Below are 19902 nucleotides of genomic sequence, written 5' to 3'. Positions count from 1 at the left end.
AGCATGCCTTGGCTCTCTCTCTCACTTCCAAAAAATCTCATTCATCCATAAATCCATAAAAGCCCAAAAGAGATTCCTCTTCTCTTCTGAAGGTTTTAGAGACATTACTCTAATATAGCTCTTTGCTCCAGGTTTCCACATCTTTTTCTTGAAATTATATAGCATTTCATATACCATTTTACAGATTTATGTGCCTGCCTTCCTGCTACATGCGAGTTCCTTGAGATCAGGAATTATATAATTGATTTTTGTACCCACAGTTCTTGGCATAGTGCTTGGCACATAGTTAATATTCAACAAATCTTGTTAAATTGCAGGCATAAATAGTTTAAATAATACTCCTAAATTTTACTTTCCTGTTTTTAAGGCAAGTGAAAATTTAAAACCCAAAGTTACTATTACAAATGGTGATGACTAAAGGAGAAATATAAAATCAAATATTTTAAAAAGTAATAATAAAAAAATAGATGATCACAATTTCATGATGCAAAAAATTTACATGAACTTCAATCATCACTGTAAATATCAATAAGATTGTTTAAAGGAACCTAAATACCCTATAAGAGATTTTACTGTACCACTTTTTTAAACATTTAGAGGAATTTTTAAGACTAATTACAATGAGATTGCATCAGAGCATAGAAACATTTCATCAATACATATTTTCAGTAATTTATTGATAGAAAATTACCATGTATGAAAAGACTGATGCTTCCAGAGCAATCATATTATAATATTGTAACACATTTTCTCAATTTCCATCATCTAGGATCATTGAAATAAAGGATATGACCCTGCTCACCAGAGTACAGCAGAGAAACTCTACAGACTAAATCATGTTCCTTAGTAGAGGCAAAAGTTCTTGCTGAAGTTTCAACCTGAGGTATAAATACCTATCTTAGGATGGAGCAAAACTTTTTATTCATGAATCTACTTCTGACCTCCTGTCCTGTGTCTATCAGAAGAAAGGAATGAGATGCTCTAGAGTGGCAGAAATCAACTGTGTTCAGTGTGCAGCGAATTACTGTACAATCCATGAGCTAAGAATGGTTTTTACATTTTTAAAAGGTTATAAAAAATATGAGACATAGACCATGCACGGCCACTAAACCTAGAATATTTTCTCTATGGCCCTATGGAAAAAGTTTGCCAACCCTTCCTTTAGAGCAGCTCTGTCTAGTAGAAATGTCTATGATGATGGAAACGTTCTGTATCTCTCTTGTCCCAATATGGTAGTCACAAAACTCATGCAGCTAGTGAGTATTTGAAATGTGGCTAGCACAACTGAGGAAGCGCATTTTAACTGCATTTAAATTAATTCAAATTTAGATAGCCATATTTGTCTGGTAGCTACCACGCAGGACAGCCTAGCACAATTTCTCCTGTTCCAACAGTCTGAACCTTTAAATGCCATGAACAATGGTTGGAATAGAAGCTGAGCTGCCATTACCTAATCCGTACTTAGTTATTCGGGTAATGTAACTCCAAGAACATTTTCCTCCTCTTCCATTTTGTATCCTCTATTATTCTCTCTCACTCATTTCCTTTTAATACATCTTCAGCCACCTTGCTATCCTATTCTCTTGTCTTTCAAGTGGAAAGGCAGAACACAAAGACAATTCAGGACCCTACTGCAGGAAGCAGATGTATTTCTGTAAGACTAAGTGAAACATCTAAACCATTGTCCTTAAGGGAGGTTGGTGGATAGAACCTAGATTTTTTTTGATAACTGGCTGAATTATACAGATCTCTCTGACACATTATGAACTGGCCTAAAGATTTAACCATCATGTATAATGTAATTTCTACAGAAAATTTCATTCTGAATTCCGAACACCTGACTTTAAAACATGCCAGAGAAGATGGTGGACCAGGAGGATGTGGAGTCCACATCTCTTCCCAACTAGGGCACCTACCAGGCACTGGAGGAGATCACGGACATCTAACAGAATGGGAGGAATCCCCCAGCAACTGGGTAGGATGTGGTGGGGAGCAAGGGCGGAGGAGAAGTGGAGGCAGGATGGAACCAGTGTTCCTGAAGGGCAACTGGGGGAGGGGAGGGGTTCCCACGTCCAGAGGGGAAACAGGAGAGACCATCCTGAGGGCAGAGGATCAGAAGGGAATGTGGCCAGCATTTCCCCTGCCAACGTGGGACCTGGGGAACCTGCTGAGATGCCGGGTCTGATCCTTTGCCCTTGGAGATTCCCTCTGGCCGTGCTGAGCCTAAGCCCTGCCCCCATACCCTCACCCAGAGCCTTACCTCTACATGCCACACTCTCAGACCAACTCCAGCCATGCTGGGCCTAAACTCCACCCACACACATCCACCTAGGGCCTTATCTCCGAAGGCACTCAAAGGCCTCCCTCCACTGTGCTGCCTTTCCCCATCACACAGGTCCTGAGCCTAGGCCCTGCCCCATGCTTAAACATCATCCCTGCCTAGGCCCCACCCCACCTAAGTTCCACCCCCAGCCTAAGTGCCATCCCCCACAGCCAAGGCCTTTTCCAACCTTTTTTACCTGTTGGTGTTGATTTTATTTATATCTTTATTTTTTCTAATAAACATTTTATTTTTCTAATTTTATTTTATTCCTTATACTTTGTTATTGTTCTGTTCCTTTTGGCTTCTTCCTTTTTTTTCTTTTCTTTTTTCTGTTGTGGTTCTATTTTCCCTTGCTGTAGTTGTTTCACTTATATTTTTATTTTTCCTAATGTATTTTATACTTTTCTAATTTTATTTTATTTTTTATCCTTGTTATTGCACTGCTTCTTTCTTTTTCTTTTCTTTTCTTTTTTCTGTTTTCTTTTGCCATGCACGTGGCTTGCGGAATCTTGGTTCCCAGGCCGGGGGTCAGGCCTGAGCTCCTGTGGTGGGAGCGCCAAGTCCAAACCACTGGACTAACAGAGAACCTCAGACCCAAGGGAATATTAGTAAGAGCGAGGTCTCCCAGAGGTCCTCATCTGGGCACCAAGACCCGGCTCTACCCAACTGCCTGCAAATTCCAATGCAAGATGCCTCAGGCCAAATAACCAGGAATACGGGAATAAAGCCCCACCCATCAAAAAAAACTGAGATGAAAAAGAAGTATGTTACAGAAGAAGGAGCAAGGTAAAAACCTACAAGACCAAATAAATGAAGAGGAAATAGGCAACCTACCTGAAAAAGAATTCAGAGTAATGATAGTAAAAAGATGATCCAAAATCTCGGAAACAGAATGGAGGCATGGATTAAGAAAATACAAGAAATGTTTAACAAAGACCTAGAAGAACTAAAGAACAAACAAACAGTGATAAACAACACAATAACTGAAATGAAAAATACACTAGAAGGAATCAATAGTAGAATAACTGAGGCTGAAAAGTGAAGAAGTGAGCTGGAAGATAGAATGGTGGAAATAACTGCCAAGGAGCAGAATAAAGAAAAAAGAATGAAAATAATTGAAGACAGTATCAGAGACCTCTGGGACAGTATTAAACACACCAACATTCGAATTATAGGGGTCCCAGAAGAAGAAGAGAAAGAGAAAGGGTCTGAGAAAATATTAGAAGAGATTATAGTCACAAACTTCCCTAACAGGGGAAAGGAAATAGTCAATCAAGTCCAGGAAGCACAGAGAGCACCATACAGGATAAACCCTAGGAGAAACACACCAAGACACATATATCAATCAAACTAACAAAAATTAAATTCAAAGAAAAAAATATTAAAAGCAGCAAGGGAAGGGCAACAAATAACATACAAGGGAATCCCCATAAGGTTATCAGCTTATTTTTCAGCAGAAATCCTGCAGGCCAGAAGGGAGTGGCAGAATATAATTAAAGTGATGAAAGGGAAAAATCTATAACCAAGATTACTCTACCCAGCAAGGATCTCATTCAGATTCAATGGAGAAATCAAAAGCTTTATGGACAAGCAAAAGCTAAGAGAATTCAGCACCACCAAACCAGCTCTACAACAAATGCAAAAGGAACTTCTCTAGTCAAGAAACACAACAGAAGAAAGAGACCCACAAAAACAAACCCAAATCGATTACCAAAATGGTAATAGGAACATACATATCAATAATCACCTTGAATGTAAATGGAATAAATGCTCCATGCAAAAGACACAGACTGGCTGAATGGATACAAAAACAAGATCTGTATATATGCTGTCTGCAGGAGACCCACTTCAGACTTAGGGACACATACAGACTGAAAGTGAGGGGATGGAAAAAGATATTCCATGCAATTGGAAATCACAAAAAAGCTAGAGCAGCAATACTCATATCAGATAAAATGGACTTCAAAATAAACACTGTTACAAGAGATAAGGATCATTACATAATGATCAAGGGATCAATCCAAGAAGAAAACATAACAATTATAAATATTTATGCACGCAACACAGGAGCACTACAACACAAAAGGCAAAAGCTAACAGCAATAAAAAGGGAAATTGACAGTAACACAATAATAGTGGGGGACTTGAACACCCCACTTACACCAATAGATCATCCAGACAGAAAATAAATAAGGAAACACAAGCTTTAAATGCCACAACAGACCAGATAGACTTAACTGATACTTATAGGACATTCCACCTGAAAGTGGCAGAATACACTTTCTTCTCCAGTGCACACGGAACGTTCTCCAGGATAGATCACATCTTGGGTCACAAATCAAATCTTGGAAAATTTAAATTGTATCCAGCATCTTTTCTGACAACAATGCTATGCAATGAGAAATCAATTACAGGAAAAAAACTGTAAAAAACGAAAACACATGGAGGCTAAACAGTGTGCTGCTAAATAACCAAGACACTGAAGAAATCAAAGAAGAAATTTTAAAAACCTAGAAACAAATGACAATGAAAACACAATGATCCAAAACCTATGGGACGCAGCAAAAGCAGCTCTAAGATAGAAGTTTATAGCAATTCAAGTTCACCTCAAGGAAACAAGAAAAATCTCAAATAAGCAATCTTACCTTACACCTAAAGTAACTAGAAAAAGAAGAACAAAGAAAAACCAAACTTAGTAGAAGAAAATAAATCATAAAGATCAGAGCAGAAATAAATGAAACAGAAACGAAGAAAACAATAGCAAAATCAATAAAACTGAAAGCTGGTTCTTTGAGAAGATAAACAAAATTAATAAACCATTAGCCAGACTCATCAAGAAAAAGAGGGAGAGGATTCAAATCAATAAAATTAGAAATGAAAAAGGAAACGTTACAATGGACACCACAGAAATACAAAGCATCATAAGAGACTACTACAAGCAATTCTATGCCAGTAAAATGGACAACGTGGAAGAAATGGGCAAATTCTTGGAAAGGTGCAACTTTCCAAGACTGAACAGGAAGAATTAGAAAATGTAAACAGACCAATCACAGGTAATGAAACTGAAACTGTAATTAAAAATCTTCCAACAAACAAAGGCCCAGGACCAGATGGCTTCACAGGCGAATTCTATCAAACATTGAGAGAAGAGTAAACACCTATCCTTTTCAAACTCTTCCAAAAAATTGCAGAGGGAGGAACACTCCCAAACTCATTCTACAAGGCCACCATCACCCTGATACCAAAACCAGACAAACATATCACAAAAAAAGAAAATTACAGACCAATATCACTGATGAACATACACGCAAAAATCCTCAACAAAATACTAGCAAACAGAATCCAACAACACATTAAAAAGATCATACACCATGATCAAGTGGGATTTACCCCAGGGATGCAAGGATTCTTCAATATATACAAATAAATCAATGTGATACACTATATTAACTTAAAAGCTTTTGCACAGCAAAGGAAACCATAAACAAGGCAAAAAGACAGCCCTCAGAATAGGAGAAAATATTTGCAAAGGAAGCAACTGACAAAGGATTAATCTCCAAAATATACAAGCAGCTCATGAAACTCAATATCAAAAAAACAAACAACCCAATCCAAAAATGGGCAGAAGACCTAAATAGACATTTCTCCAAAGAAGATATACAGATTGTCCACAAACAAATGAAAGGATGCTCAACGTCGCTAATCATTACAGAAATGCAAATCAAAACTACAGTGAGGTGTCACCTCAGGCAGGTCAGAATGGCCATCATCAAAAAATCTACAAACAATAAATTCTGGAGAGGCTGCAGAGAGAAGGGAACCCTCTTGCACTGTTGGTGGGCATGTAAATTGATACAGCCACCATGGAGAACAGTATGGAGGTTCCCCCAAAAACTAAAAATAGAACTACCATATGACCCAGCAATCCCACTACTGGGCATATACCCTGAGAAAACCATAATTCAAAAGTCACATGTACCCCAATGTTTATTGCAGCAGTATTTACAGTAGCCAGAACTGGAAACAACCTAAATGTCCATCAACACATGAATAGATAAAGAAGATGTGGTACATATATATAATGGAATATTACTCAGCCATAAAAAGAAATGAAACTGGGTCAGTTGTAGAGATGTGGATGGACCTAGAGTCTGTCATACAGAGTGAAGTAAGTCAGAAAAAGAAAAACAAATATCTATATTAACGCATATATGTGGAATCTAGAAAAATGGTGCAGATGAACATATTTTCAGAGCAGGAATAGAAACACAGATGTAGAGAACAGACGTGTGGACACAGGGGGGAAAGGGAAGGTGGGATGAATTGGGAGATTAGGTTTGACATAAACACACTACCATGTGTGAAATAGATAGCTAGTGGGAACCTGCCGTATAGCACAGGGAGCTCAGCTCAGCACTCTCTGATGACCTAGATGGGTTGGATGGTTGTGGGGGAGGGAGGGGATATATGTATACATATAGCTGATTCACTTCACTGTACAGCAGAAACTAACACAACATTGTAAAGCAATTATACTACCATAAAAATTTTTTTAAAGAGCTTGCCACAAATTTTCTGACAAATTAGGAATAAACAGTATATAGTTTAACAATAAAAATCACAAGTTATAAAGTATGGTGACTCATATAAAATATTTACTAGAGTACCATGGAAATTTCTCCATCACTTCATAGATGATACAAATACTCTGTGTTTAGAACTAGCTAGTGCATTAGTACTTGCTTGCCCTTGACAATCACCTCTCTTCTAAGGCAGTTTTATTCTATCACAGTGACACTTCCAAAATCAAACACATTCTCCTCAGCCTAACAGGCAAAAAAAAAAAAAAAAAAATTATCGCAAAAAGAATTAGACTACAATACCACCTTTAAAACATTTTCCAAAGCTGCATTCTTCTTAATTTTGTATTTCATTAGCTGCAAGGTTCAGGACAAGATCCTCTGTGTAATGTATGTGCATTATTTCTTAGAACTTAAATTACAGCTCCAATTTGCTGATTCCAAAATCAATTAATTCAGGAAGTAAAAACCAGTTTTTGTGCCAAAGCAATTGTTTCTTTTAGAGTTTCTTTTGAACTGTAAGTTAGCCTGCCTTCAATGCATTTCTTTGTTAGGCAAAAATATAAAATGAGGGGCTTCCCTGGTGGCGCAGTGGTTGAGAATCTGCCTGCTAATGCAGGAGACACGGGTTCGAGCCCTGGTCTGGGAGGATCCCACATGCCGCGGAGCGGCTGGGCCCGTGAGCCACGGCTGCTGAGCCTGCGCTTCTGGAGCCTGTGCCCCGCGACGGGAGGGGCCGCGATAGTGAAAGGCCCGCGCACCGCGATGAAGAGCGGTCCCCGCACCGCGATGAAGAGTGGCCCCCACTTGCCGCAACTGGAGAAAGCCCTCGCACGAACCAAAAGACCCAGCACAGCCAAAAATAAATAAATAAATAAATAAATAAATAAATAAATAAATAAAATTTAAAAAAAAAATAAAATAAAATGAGCAATAGGTAAATATTGAGAATATCATTCAATCATTTTTTAAAGTAGCTGTCAAATGTTCTCTTCAGAAAACTTCTCAAAGGGAAAAGGCTATGCCTAGAGTAAATGATACAAAACATCTTGAAAATATGCCAAATGATTTTTATCTGTCAAAAATGGCTAGTAAAGGAAAAGTACAATCTTAACAAGAGAAGGAGAGAGACAGGCGAGAGAGAAAGGAAGACCTGTTCCTTTCCAATCTTTTGAGAGCTTTTTCATGCAGTACAACTGTATGGGAAAATAAAGGGTGTGCTTACGTGAATGTTTGGAAATTCCAGGGTCCTTCTCATTAGAAGGACAATGTAACCAGACAATTGACTGAATTTTTAACTTTTTGAGTATATTTTTACCATCATTAATATTCAACCAAATTGTCCAAAAAATGTTTGACAAAATAATATATTAAAAACTCAATTTAAAACCTTCTGACAGATTGGAAAAAACTAATCACTGGCAAATTATTGGAGAGAACTTTGTATACAGAAATATATCAATGATACTTTCAGGTTTAAATTTTCTGTGAGGAACCTAAAGACCTTCAAAGTTCCTATGGTTTTACATTACCTACCAATAATGAGACCTGATTAAACTGTATATTAATTGGGAAAATAGAAGAATTTCAATTTTTGTTTTGCATATGTTCAGGACAAAGACATTCAAGGCATAATACTTCATTTAACCTAATCTCACAGATTTAGCCTCACAAAAATGAGAAATACAAGTAAATTTACAACTAGCATTCAAGGAATAATAAGTAAATGGGAAAGCAGTAGTAGCTCTGGCTGGACAGATGGCAAATCTAAATACTTCAAGATTAAAAGGAGAATTAAAAAGGGCCTTATAGATCAAATAATCTGTTTTTTCAACCAGTACATTGATTCCTTCCATTATATTTTCTATACAGTTTCAGTTTCCATTATTTAGTTACCAGGGAGTTCTCTACCTCCCATGCCAGTAAATTCTACCTTTGGAATATTCGAAATGTTATAAAAGCCTTTTGAAAAAGATATAAATCTACCCATAATTTCTTCCTTATGTTTCTTACTTTAAACTCTGGTTTGGCTATATCAGGTACCAATAGTAATTCAAATACTTAACCAAAGCCCAAAATGGAGTGTCAAAGGTCTACTATAAGACGTAAGTGTCTACCATGAAAATGATGGGCTCTAAGGATTTGGGAGACAAACGTAATTCATTTCAGGGCAGATTAACACAGTAAAGATGAAGAAAACACTTTCCACAGAAAAACTCTCTTCTGTGCCTACAATTTTAGTTTTGACTTTGATTTTCATTTGGAAAGTTTTCTGAGGAAGTTATTTTCTTTCCTCATACAATGTGGTCATAAGGATTTAACAAGAAGATTAAAATATTTTGAAATACAGGTACTATGAAATCACTGACATTATTGTTATTTAGTAAGTTATAGTGGTAGTAGCACTGATAGACTTGTTTTTCGTGAGGATTTTCATAAGAATAAAAAAATAGATTGATCAAGATGTATGGTTGGGAGTATTAAAAAATCAAAGCCAGTGTATCTTAAACCACAATGTACACAGAATCCTCTGGAACCTTCTTTAAATGGAGATTCTTTGTACCCACTCCCATTGATTCTCATTCACTATTTGTATTCTGCACTTTATTCCCAGAGGATACATAATGGAGCACACTTTGAGAATCATAGCTTTGGCCCCAAAATAAGGAAACTAACTCTAACATAAACTATGAAAGTGTTAATGATGAAATAATATTTTGTAAACATTAGAAATCAAGGAATAATTTGAGAAGCATACAAAACTAAAGTTTTGCTGATAAAAATAAATGTGTATGTATGGATGTACAAGAAATATAAGGCTGTCTACCCATTTACAAGTAATAAGAATAAATAAAGAAATCAAATGTCCTTTTTGATTATCTTAATATTTCATGAGTATTTGAAAAAGCAAGTACACAGAAATTAGGAGGAACATCCAAAAGACAGGAATGACAACATTATTCATCCTAATGTTGGCTCACTTATTTGGACAATATCTCTTCAATAATAAGACAGATTTGTTCAAAGGCCACCCGACCAAAAAAAAAACAATACATGTGCCTCAAAAAAATCTCACTTTGGCTGAGTTACAAGTAGAGGATTAGGGTAGTAGTAGCATTTGGGAAGAATTTATATCAAAAGCTGGATATAAAAGTAGATGCTAGCTCTACTAATTGCTGTCTATGTGACCTTGGACAAGTTGCTTAACTTCTGGGAACCTCAATTTTGTCTCTTATAAAAATTGGGTCATAATATCTGTCCCCCTCTGCTTCAAGATGTTGTCGTGTGGATCAAATGAAAAATGAATGAGAAAGTACTTTTGAAACTATAAACACTATCACGTGTTTGACACATGCCTATGATCAGAATCTTACTATATAACCTGCTTCTTCAAATGCGAAAATCAGTTAAATCCATAGAAAGGTCATGGCTTCAGGGGAAATAACGACAGGTTCTGGAGTTTCAATCTTACACATTTATATGAAAGAGTGAGAATCAAGGAGCAGTATGACTTATACAAATGGACACAAAATAAACTATCACCTTCTGAATGGGTTTCATAATGATTTCGAAAATGTGTTGAATGAATACATCATCATAACCATAATCGACTCTGGGAGGAATAAACACTGGAATATGTTAGCTACTAAATTTTGAAATCCGTCCAACCATGTGCCGTTATTATGAGGTTTTCATCATTCACATCAGTTCTCACAAGTAACTCCCAGTAATACTTGTCATCAAGATGGACTTAAAGTTCCTGTCAGCTTGATTAAACTTTAGACAGCTTATTCCTGACTCCAGGCCCTTGATATCCCTTTTCTTGCAGCATTTACTTTAAAAAAAACTTGTAACTGCAAATTCTTTCTCTGCCCCTTTGTGGTGTAAATTTTTTTAAAAGCTTGTCAGTTTTACAACCCAGGACTGTCTTTCTCCAGACCTAGAAGCTACCTCTTTGATAAGTCAATCAAGGAAGATATAGTAGTGCAATCTCCCAATCTCTGTGGGGGGATAAGAGCCTAGCTTCAGTGGACACCTTACTCCAAGTTGTGAAACTACTTCCTATCACAAAGACACGAGAAGGTTTAGTTTTCTTTCAAATAAAACCAATTAGCCAACACAGATGGCCGGTGTTCTCCCTCTCACACCAGTGCTTAAAAATCTTCCTACCCTTTGTTTCGGGGGAATTGAGTTCAGACTTTAGTCTGGCCTTCTCTATTGCAATAAATAAAATATTGAATACAGTCTTCCTTAATTATTTAACAATTTTTGCTTTGACACTTGTGAACCTGTTTAGGACAGGAAAGAATACTTCTAATTTGCAATCATGAAAAGGTAGTTTAGAAGGAGTAGCATTTGATAAAGATATAAACAGAAACTATCCTTTTGTGAAAAGTCTGCTGTCACTCATATAAGTTAGCATGAAGTTTGGGATTACTAATTTAAACAAAGCCTAAATAGAATTGGTCTTGAGCAAGGAAAATTTTTGTGCATAATTGTAACAATGTCCACTAGAATCAGTACTGTGTTTTCCAGGTTGCCAAAACTTAACACATGGCTGATAGCTGGAGCTTTGACAAACATGAAAGAATGCTAAAGAAAATCTTGCCATCTGGTAAAAGAGAGAAAGGTGGTGGGCTGCAGGCTTTTTTCTATTTTTTATGAGACTTTACATATTCTCATAGACTAAAATGAGCATATCCTGATAGAAAACATTCTAAATTTTTATTTTAATAAATTTAAATGTTAAAGAATTCATTAGGTTACTGTACTCTACTCTTACCACTCTCCCATTATTATTTTTAACAAATTACATTTCCATGTAATATGTTAATGAAAACATGATTTGGCATATGTACTGATCTGTACAAGCAAGAGTATATATAGCTTTAACTGTTCATGTATCATGTTGCCTTCTCATTACTGTAATTGTATATGGTCCTTCAATGAATGTGCTCATGTGTTACATGCCTGATGAGTTTTAACTAAGCCTAAATATAAATTCTAAGTCATTTAAAAATTATGTTGTAAAGCATACAGACTTTTATTTTTAATGTAGTGCCATACTGTACAGTCTCATTCCTAATTCATGACCATTTTTCCGCTTGAAATCATTGAACTTTTCCTCCTTTTGCCATGTTTAACAGGTGAGAAGAGTAGTATTTTACAATTAAAGATTGTGTGACTAATATCCATAATTATAAGATGTGACTGAATTAAAATCAATAACCCTTTTATTTGAAGTAGATATCTCTTAAGCCTTAATTGCTGATTTAGTAGTTAATTGAGAAAATCCATTTAATGATCTGATGTAGGTCTGAGGAATGCTGAATGAGTGAGAGATTTTTCTCCAGTAGAAATAGTTTTCCCAACTGCACGTGGCTGATCCAGGAGAAAGATTAGTGGAAGGGGCAAGGGAATCCAGGGGTTCAATCTCTCTCAGCCACAATCAGTCATGACATAAACACAGAAGATTATGTATTAGGAATTATTCATCTCAATGAGAATGCTGATCAGTGGCACTCTTAACATAAAGGAAAAATTCAGGAAGAATACTATTCCCTAGAACTTATGTTTTAGAAGCATATGAAACATATTTTGTTATAGAACACCTGTCTGTTCATCCTTTCTTGATTCATCTGTCTTTTGCTTGACTACTTCTTGCTTCTGTATCACTCAGTAGTTACTTTGCTGCTGAGATAATTGTTCCTGGAAAGGAGATTGTTAATGGTTCTGGCAGCACAAATTCTCCAGAATTAAACATCTGATCTCATCTACGTTAGCCTCCTTTTGCTAATTTAAAAATCATTGCCCTTCACAGCCTTTACAGAAGGATTTCTCATTTTAAATATGTGTTATGTAGGAAAGAAACATGGTCAATTTGATGAGACAATCTCTCTTTGTAGACGAAGGAAGAAGGAAAGCAACATTCACTGAAGCCCAAAAGGTGCCCAAGTATTGTGCTAGGTATTTCAGAAACAATATTTACACAAACTTTGACAACCACCATAAGAAATACTTATTATTATTATTTCCAACTTAAAAGATTTAAAAACAAAAAGGCTAACAGATGTTAAGTAACTTGCTCAGAGACAAACTGCTGGTTAATAATAAAACAATATGACTTCAAATCCATGCTTTTTTTCCCCAGCAACTGGATGCATCTATAAAATAATCTGTATTTGGAATAGAAACATGAGGTTTGAAAAACATGTTCTGAATTATGTTTGAATGCAAATTGTAATGTGCTCAGGTCAAAATTCTTGATATGGGTCAAATAATATGTACCCATGTTTCCCAAACTGCAACTGTGCCCTGGGATGTCACAGCAAATTCACCAGGCACTATGGAATATGTTAAATTTTAAGGGTAACACAGTGAAACGCGATATCTGTCAGGTAACTGCAAACAACTAGCTTGAGGAAGTTGTTTTAGAAGTAGATTGTGCTAAATTCCTCTCAGTGGCATATCTTTGCATAGCTGGAGTTTCAGTGATTGCTGTGATGAAAAGTAAGTACAAGCAAAAACCAATGTGGAACAGGTAAAATGAGGGTCATAGTGGTATCTAGTTTGGTTCCAAAATCTGAGGGGTTGTGCAGTCCTCAACTGATGCACAGTAAGAATTTTTTTTTTTAACATCTTTATTGGAGTATAATTGCTTTACAATGGTGTGTTAGTTTCTACTTTAAAACAAAGTGAATTAGTTATACATATACATACATCCACATATATCCTCCCTTTGTGTCTCCCTCCCTCCCACCCTCCCTATCTCACCCCTCTAGGTGGTCACAAAGCACCGAGCTGATCTCCCTGTGCTATGCGGTTGCTTCGCACTACCTATCCATCTTACATTTGGGAGTGTATACATGTCCATGCCACTCTCACACCTCGTCCCAGCTTACCCCTCCCCTTCCCCGTGTCCTCAAGTCCATTCTCTAGTAGGTCTGCATCCTTATTCCCGTCTTGCCCCTAGGTTCTTCATGTCTTTTTTTTTTTAGATTCCATATATATGTGTTAGCATACAGTATTTTTTGTTCTCTTTCTGACTTACTTCACTCTGTATGACAGACTCAAGGTCCATCCACCTCACTACAAATAACTCAATTTCGTTTCGTTTTATGGCTAATATTCCATTGTATATATGTGCCACATCTTCTTTATCCATTCATCTGTTGATGGGCATTTAGGTTGCTTCCATGTCCTGGCTATTGTAAATAGTGCTGCAATGAACATTGTGGTACATGACTCTTTTTGAATTATGGTTTTCTCACAGTATATGCCCAGTAGGGGGATTGCTGGGTTATATGATAGTTCTAGTTTTAGTTTTTTAAGGAACCTCCATACTGTTCTCCATAGCGCCTGTATCAATTTACATGCCCACCAACAGTGCAAGAGGATTCCCTTTTCTCCACACCCTCTCCAGCATTTATTGTTTGTAGATATTTTGATGATGGCCATTCTGACTGGTGTGAGATGATATCGCATTGTAGTTTTGATTTTCATTTCCCTAATGATTAGTGATGTTGAGCATCCTTTCATGTGTTTGTTGGCAATCTGTATATCTTCTTTGGAGAAATGTCGATTTAGGTCTCAGCCTATTTTTGGATTGGGTTGTTTTTTTGATACTGAGCTGCATGAGCTGCTTGTAAATTTTGGAGATTAATCCTTTGTCAGTTGCTTCCTTTGTAAATATTTTCTCCCATTCTGAGGGTTGTCTTTGCATCTTGTTTACGGTTTCCTTTGCTCTGCAAAAGCTTTTAAGTTTCATTAGGTCCCATTGTTTATTTTTGTTTTTATTTCCATTTCTCTAGGAGGTGGGTCAAAAAGGATCTTGCTGTGATTTATGTCATAGAGTGTTCTGCCTATGTTTTCCTCTAAGAGTTTTAGAGTGTCTGGCCTTACATTTAGGACTTTAATCCATTTTGAGTTTATTTTTGTGTATGGGGTTAGGGAGTGTTCTAATTTCATTCTTTTACATGAAGCTGTCCAGCTCTCCCAGCACAACTTATTGAAGAGGCTGTCTTTTCTCTATTGTATATTTTTGCCTCTTTTATTAAAGATAAGATGACCATATGTGCATGGGTTTATCTCTGGGCTATCTATCCTGTTCCAATGATCTATACTTCTGTTTTTGTGCCAGTACCATACTGTATTGATTACTGTAGCTTTGTGGAATAGTCTGAAGTCAGGGAGCCTGATTCCTCCAGCTCCGGTTTGCTTTCTCAAGATTGCTTTGGCTATTCGGGGTCTTTTGTGTTTCCATACAAATTGTGAAATTTTTTGTTCTAGTTCTGTGAAAAGTGCCAGTGGTAGTTTCATAGGGATTGAATTGAATCTGTAGATTGCTTTGGGTAGTATAGTCATTTTCACAATGTTGATTCTGCCAATCCAGGAACATAGTATATCTCTCCATCTGATCATATCGTTTTAATTTCTTTCATCAGTGTCTTATAGTTTTCTGCATACAGGTCTTTTGTTTCCTTCGGTAGGTTTATTCCTAGGTATTTTATTCTTTTGTTGCAATGGTAAATGGGAGTGTTTTCCTAATTTCACTTTCAGATTTTTCATCAATAGCATATAGGAATGCAAGAGATTCTGTGCATTAATTTTGTATCCTGCTACTTTACCAAATTCATTGATTAGCTCTAGTAGTTTTCTGGTAGCATCTTTAGGATTCTCTATGTATAGTATCATGTCATCTGCAAACAGTGACAGCTTTACTTCTTCTTTTCTGATTTGGATTCCTTTTAACGCTTTTTCTTCTCTGATTGCTGTGGCTAAAACTTCCAAAATTATGTTGAATAATAGTGGTGAGAGTTGGCAACCTTGTCTTGTTCCTGGTCTTAGCGGAAATGGTTTCAGATTTTCACCACTGAGGACAACGTTTGCTGTGGGTTTGTCATATATGACCTTTATTATGTTGAGGTAAGTTCCCTCTATGCCTACTTTCTGGAGGGTTTTTATCATAAATGTGTGTTGAATTTTGCTGAAAGCTTTCTCTGCATCTATTGAGATGATCATATGGTTTTTCTCCTTCAGTTTGTTAATATGGTGTATCACATTGATTGATTTGCATATATTGAAGAATCCTTGCATTCCTGGGATAAACCCCACTTGATCATGGTGTATGATCCTTTTAATGCACGGTTGGATTCTGTTTGCTAGTATATTGTTGAGGATTTTTGCATCTATGTTCATCAGTGATATTGGTCTGGAGTTTTCTTTCTTTGTGACATCTTTGTCTGGTCTTGGCATCAGGGTGATGGTGGCTTCATAGAATGAGTTTGGGAGTGTTCCTCCCTCTGCCATATTTTGGAAGAGCTTGAGAATGTTAGCTCTTCTCTAAATGTTGATAGAATTCGCCTGTGAAGCTATCTGGGCCTGGGCTTTTGTTTGTTGGAAGATTTTTAATCACAGTTTCAATTTCAGTGCTTTTGATTGGTCTGCTCATATTTTCTATTTCTTCCTGGTTCAGTCTCGGAAGGTTGTGCATTTCTAAGAATTTGTCCATTTCTTCCAGGTTGTCCATTTTAGTGGCATAGAGTTGCTTGTAGTAATTTCTCATGATCCTTTGTATTTCTGCAGTGTCAGTTGTTACTTCTTTTTCATTTCTAATTCTATTGATATGAGTCTTCTCCCTTTTTTTCTTGATGAGTCTGGCTAATGGTTTATCAATTTTGTTTATCTTCTCAAACTTTTAGTTTTATTGACCTTTGCTATCGTTTCCTTCATTTCTTTTTCATTTATTTCTGATGTGAGCTTTATGATCTCTTTCTTTCTGCTAACTTTGGGGGTTTTTTGTTCTTCTTTCTCGAACTTCTTTAGGTGTAAGATTAGGTTGTTTATTTGAGATGTTTCTTGTTTCTTAAGGTAGGATTGTATTGCTATAAACTTCCCTCTTAGAACTTCTTTTGCTGCATCCCATAGGTTTTGGGTCACCATGTTTACATTGTCATTTGTTTCTAGGTATTTTTTGATTTCCTCTTTGATTTCTTCAGTGATCTCTTGGTTATTATGTAGTGTATTGTTTAGCCTCCATGTGTTTGTATTTTTTACACATTTTTTCCTGTACTTGATATCTAGTCTCATAGCATTGTGCTCAGAAAAGATACTTGATACAATTTCAATTTTCTTAAATTTACCAAGGCTTGATCTGTGACCCAAGACATGATCTATACTGAAGAATATTCCATGAGCACTTGAGAAAAAAGTGTATTCTGTTGTTTTTGGATGGAATTGCCTATAAATATCAATTAAGTCCATCTTGTTTAAGGTATCATTTAAAGATTGTGTTTCCTCATTTATTTTCATTTTGGATGATCTGTCCATTGGTGAAAGTGGGGTGTTAAATTCCCTACTATGATTGTGTTACTGTCTATTTCCCATTTCATGGCTCTTAGTATTTGCATTTTGTATTGAGGTGCTCCTATGTTGGGTGCATAAATATTTACAATTGTTATATCTTCTTCTTGGATTGACCCCTTGATCATTATGTAGTTCCTTCTTTGTGTCTTGTAATAGTCTTTGTTTTAAAGTCTATTTTGTCTGATATGAGAATTGCCACTCCAGCTTTCTTTTGATTTCCATTTGCATGGAATATCTTTTTCCATCCCCTCACTTTCAGTCTGTATGTGTCTCTAGGTCTGAAGTGGGTCACGTGTAGACAGCATATATATGGGTCTTATTTTGTATCTATTCAGCCAGTCTATGTCTTTTGGTGGGAGCATTTAATCCACTTACATTTAAGGTAATATCGATATGTATGTTCCTATTAACATTTTCTTGTTTTGGGTTTGTTATTGTAGGTCTTTCTTTCTCTTTTGTTTCCTGCCTAGAGAAGTTCCTTTAGCATGTGTTGTAAAGCTGGTTTGGTGGTGCTGAATTCTCTTAGCTTTTGCTTGTGTGTAAAGGTTTTAATTTCTCCATTGAATCTGAATGAGATCCTTGCTGGGTAGAGTAATCTTGGTTGTAGATTTTTCCCTTTCATCACTTTAAATATGTCCTGCCACTCCCTTCCGGCTTGCAGAGTTTCTGCTGAAAGTTCAGCTGTCAACCTTATGGGGATTCCCTTGTATGTTATTTGTTGTTTTTCCCTTGCTGCTTTTAATATTTTTTCTTTGTATTTAATGTTTTACCATTTGATTAATATGTGTCTTGGTGTGTTTCTCCTTGGATTTATCCTCTATGGGACTCTCTGTACTTCCTGGACTTGATTAACTATTTCCTTTCCCATATTAGGGAAATTTTCAACTATAATCTCTTCAAATATTTTCTCAGTCCCTTTCTTTTTCTCTTCTTCTTCTGGGACCCCTATAATTCGAATGTTGGTGCGTTTAATGTTGTCCCAGAGGTCTCTGAGACTGTCCTCAATTCTTTTCATTCTTCTTTCTTTAGTCTGCTCTGCAGTAGTTATTTCAACTATTTTATCATCCAGGTCAGCTATCCGTTCTTCTGCCTCAGTTATTCTGCTATTGATCCCTTCTAGAGAATTTTTAATTTCATTTATTGCTTTGTTCATCATTGCTTGTTTGCTCTTTAGTTCTTCTAGGTCCTTGTTAAAGGTTTCTTGTATTTTCTCCATTGTATTTCCAAGATTTTGGATCATCTTTACTACCATTATTCTGAATTCTTTTTCTGGTAGACTGCCTATTTCCTCTTCATTTGTTAGGTCTGGTGGGTTTTTACCTTGCTCCTTCATTTGCTGTGTGTTACTCTGTTTTCTCATTTTGCTTAACTTACTGTGTTTGGGGTCTCCTTTTCGCAGGCTGCAGGTTCATAGTTCCCATTGTTTTTGGTGTCTGCTCCCAGTGGGTAAGGTTGGTTCAGTGGGTTGTGTAGGCTTCCTGGTGCAGGGGACTAGCACCCGTCTTCTGGTGGATGAGGCTGGATCTTGTCTTTCTGGTGGGCAGGTCCACATCTTGTGGTGTGTTTTGGGGTGTCTGTGACCTTATTATGATTTGAGGCAGCCTCTCTATTAATGGGTGGGGCTGTGTTCCTGTCTTGCTAGATGTTTGGCATAGGGTGTCCAGCACTGTAGCTTGCTGGTCGTTGAGAGGTGCTTCATCCTGGCGTTGAGATGGAGATCTCTGGGAGATTTTCACCGTTTGATGTTACATGGAGCTGGGAGGTCTCTGGTGGACCAATGTGCTGAATTTGGCTCTCCCACCTCAGAGGCACAGCCCTGATGCCTTGGTGGAGCACCAAGAGCCTCTCATCCACACAGCTCAGAATAAAAAGGAGAAAAAAAAGAAAGAATGAAAAAGATAAAATAAAATAAAGTTATTAAAATAAAAAATAAAAAATAATTATTAAAAAAAAGACTTTTTTAAGTAATAAAAATAAAAATGAAAGAAAGAAGAGAGCAACCAAGCCAAAAAACGAATCCACTAATGATAACAAGCTCCAGACGTTTTCCTTGACTCCCTCCCAGCTAGCCATGGTGCCCTAGCCCCCTTCAGGCTGTGTTCACGCAGCCCACCCCAGTCCTCTCCCTGGGGTCCGAGCTCCGAAGCCCGAGCCTCAGCTCCCAGCCCCTGCCCACCCTGGCAAGTGAGCAGACAAGTCTCTCGGGTTGGTGAGTGCTGGTCAGTACCGATCCTCTGTGCAGGAATCTCTCCACTTTGCCCTCTGCACCCCTGTTGCTGCACTCTCCTCCGTGGCTCCAAAGCTTCCCTGCTCCGCCACCCGCAGTCTCCACCCACAAAGGGGCTTCCTAGTGTGTGGAAACCTTTCCTCCTTCACAGCTCCCTCCCATTTGCGCAGGTCCCATCCCTATTCTTTTGTCTCTGTTTTTTCTTTTTTCGTTTGTCCTACCCAGATACGTGGGGAGTTTCTTGCCTTTTGGGCGGTCTGAGGTCTTCTGCCAGCGTTCAGTACGTGTTCTGTAGGAGCTGTTCCACGTGTAGATGTATTTCTGATGTGTTTGTGGGGAGGAAGGTGATCCCCACATCTTACTCTTCTGCCATCTTGAAGCTCCCCCAACAGTAAGAATTTGTAAAG

The sequence above is a fragment of the Balaenoptera acutorostrata genome, chromosome 7 (assembly GCF_949987535.1).
Source record: "Balaenoptera acutorostrata chromosome 7, mBalAcu1.1, whole genome shotgun sequence".
Classification (NCBI taxonomy): domain Eukaryota; kingdom Metazoa; phylum Chordata; class Mammalia; order Artiodactyla; family Balaenopteridae; genus Balaenoptera; species Balaenoptera acutorostrata.
Note: the sequence above shows the minus strand (reverse complement) of the source record.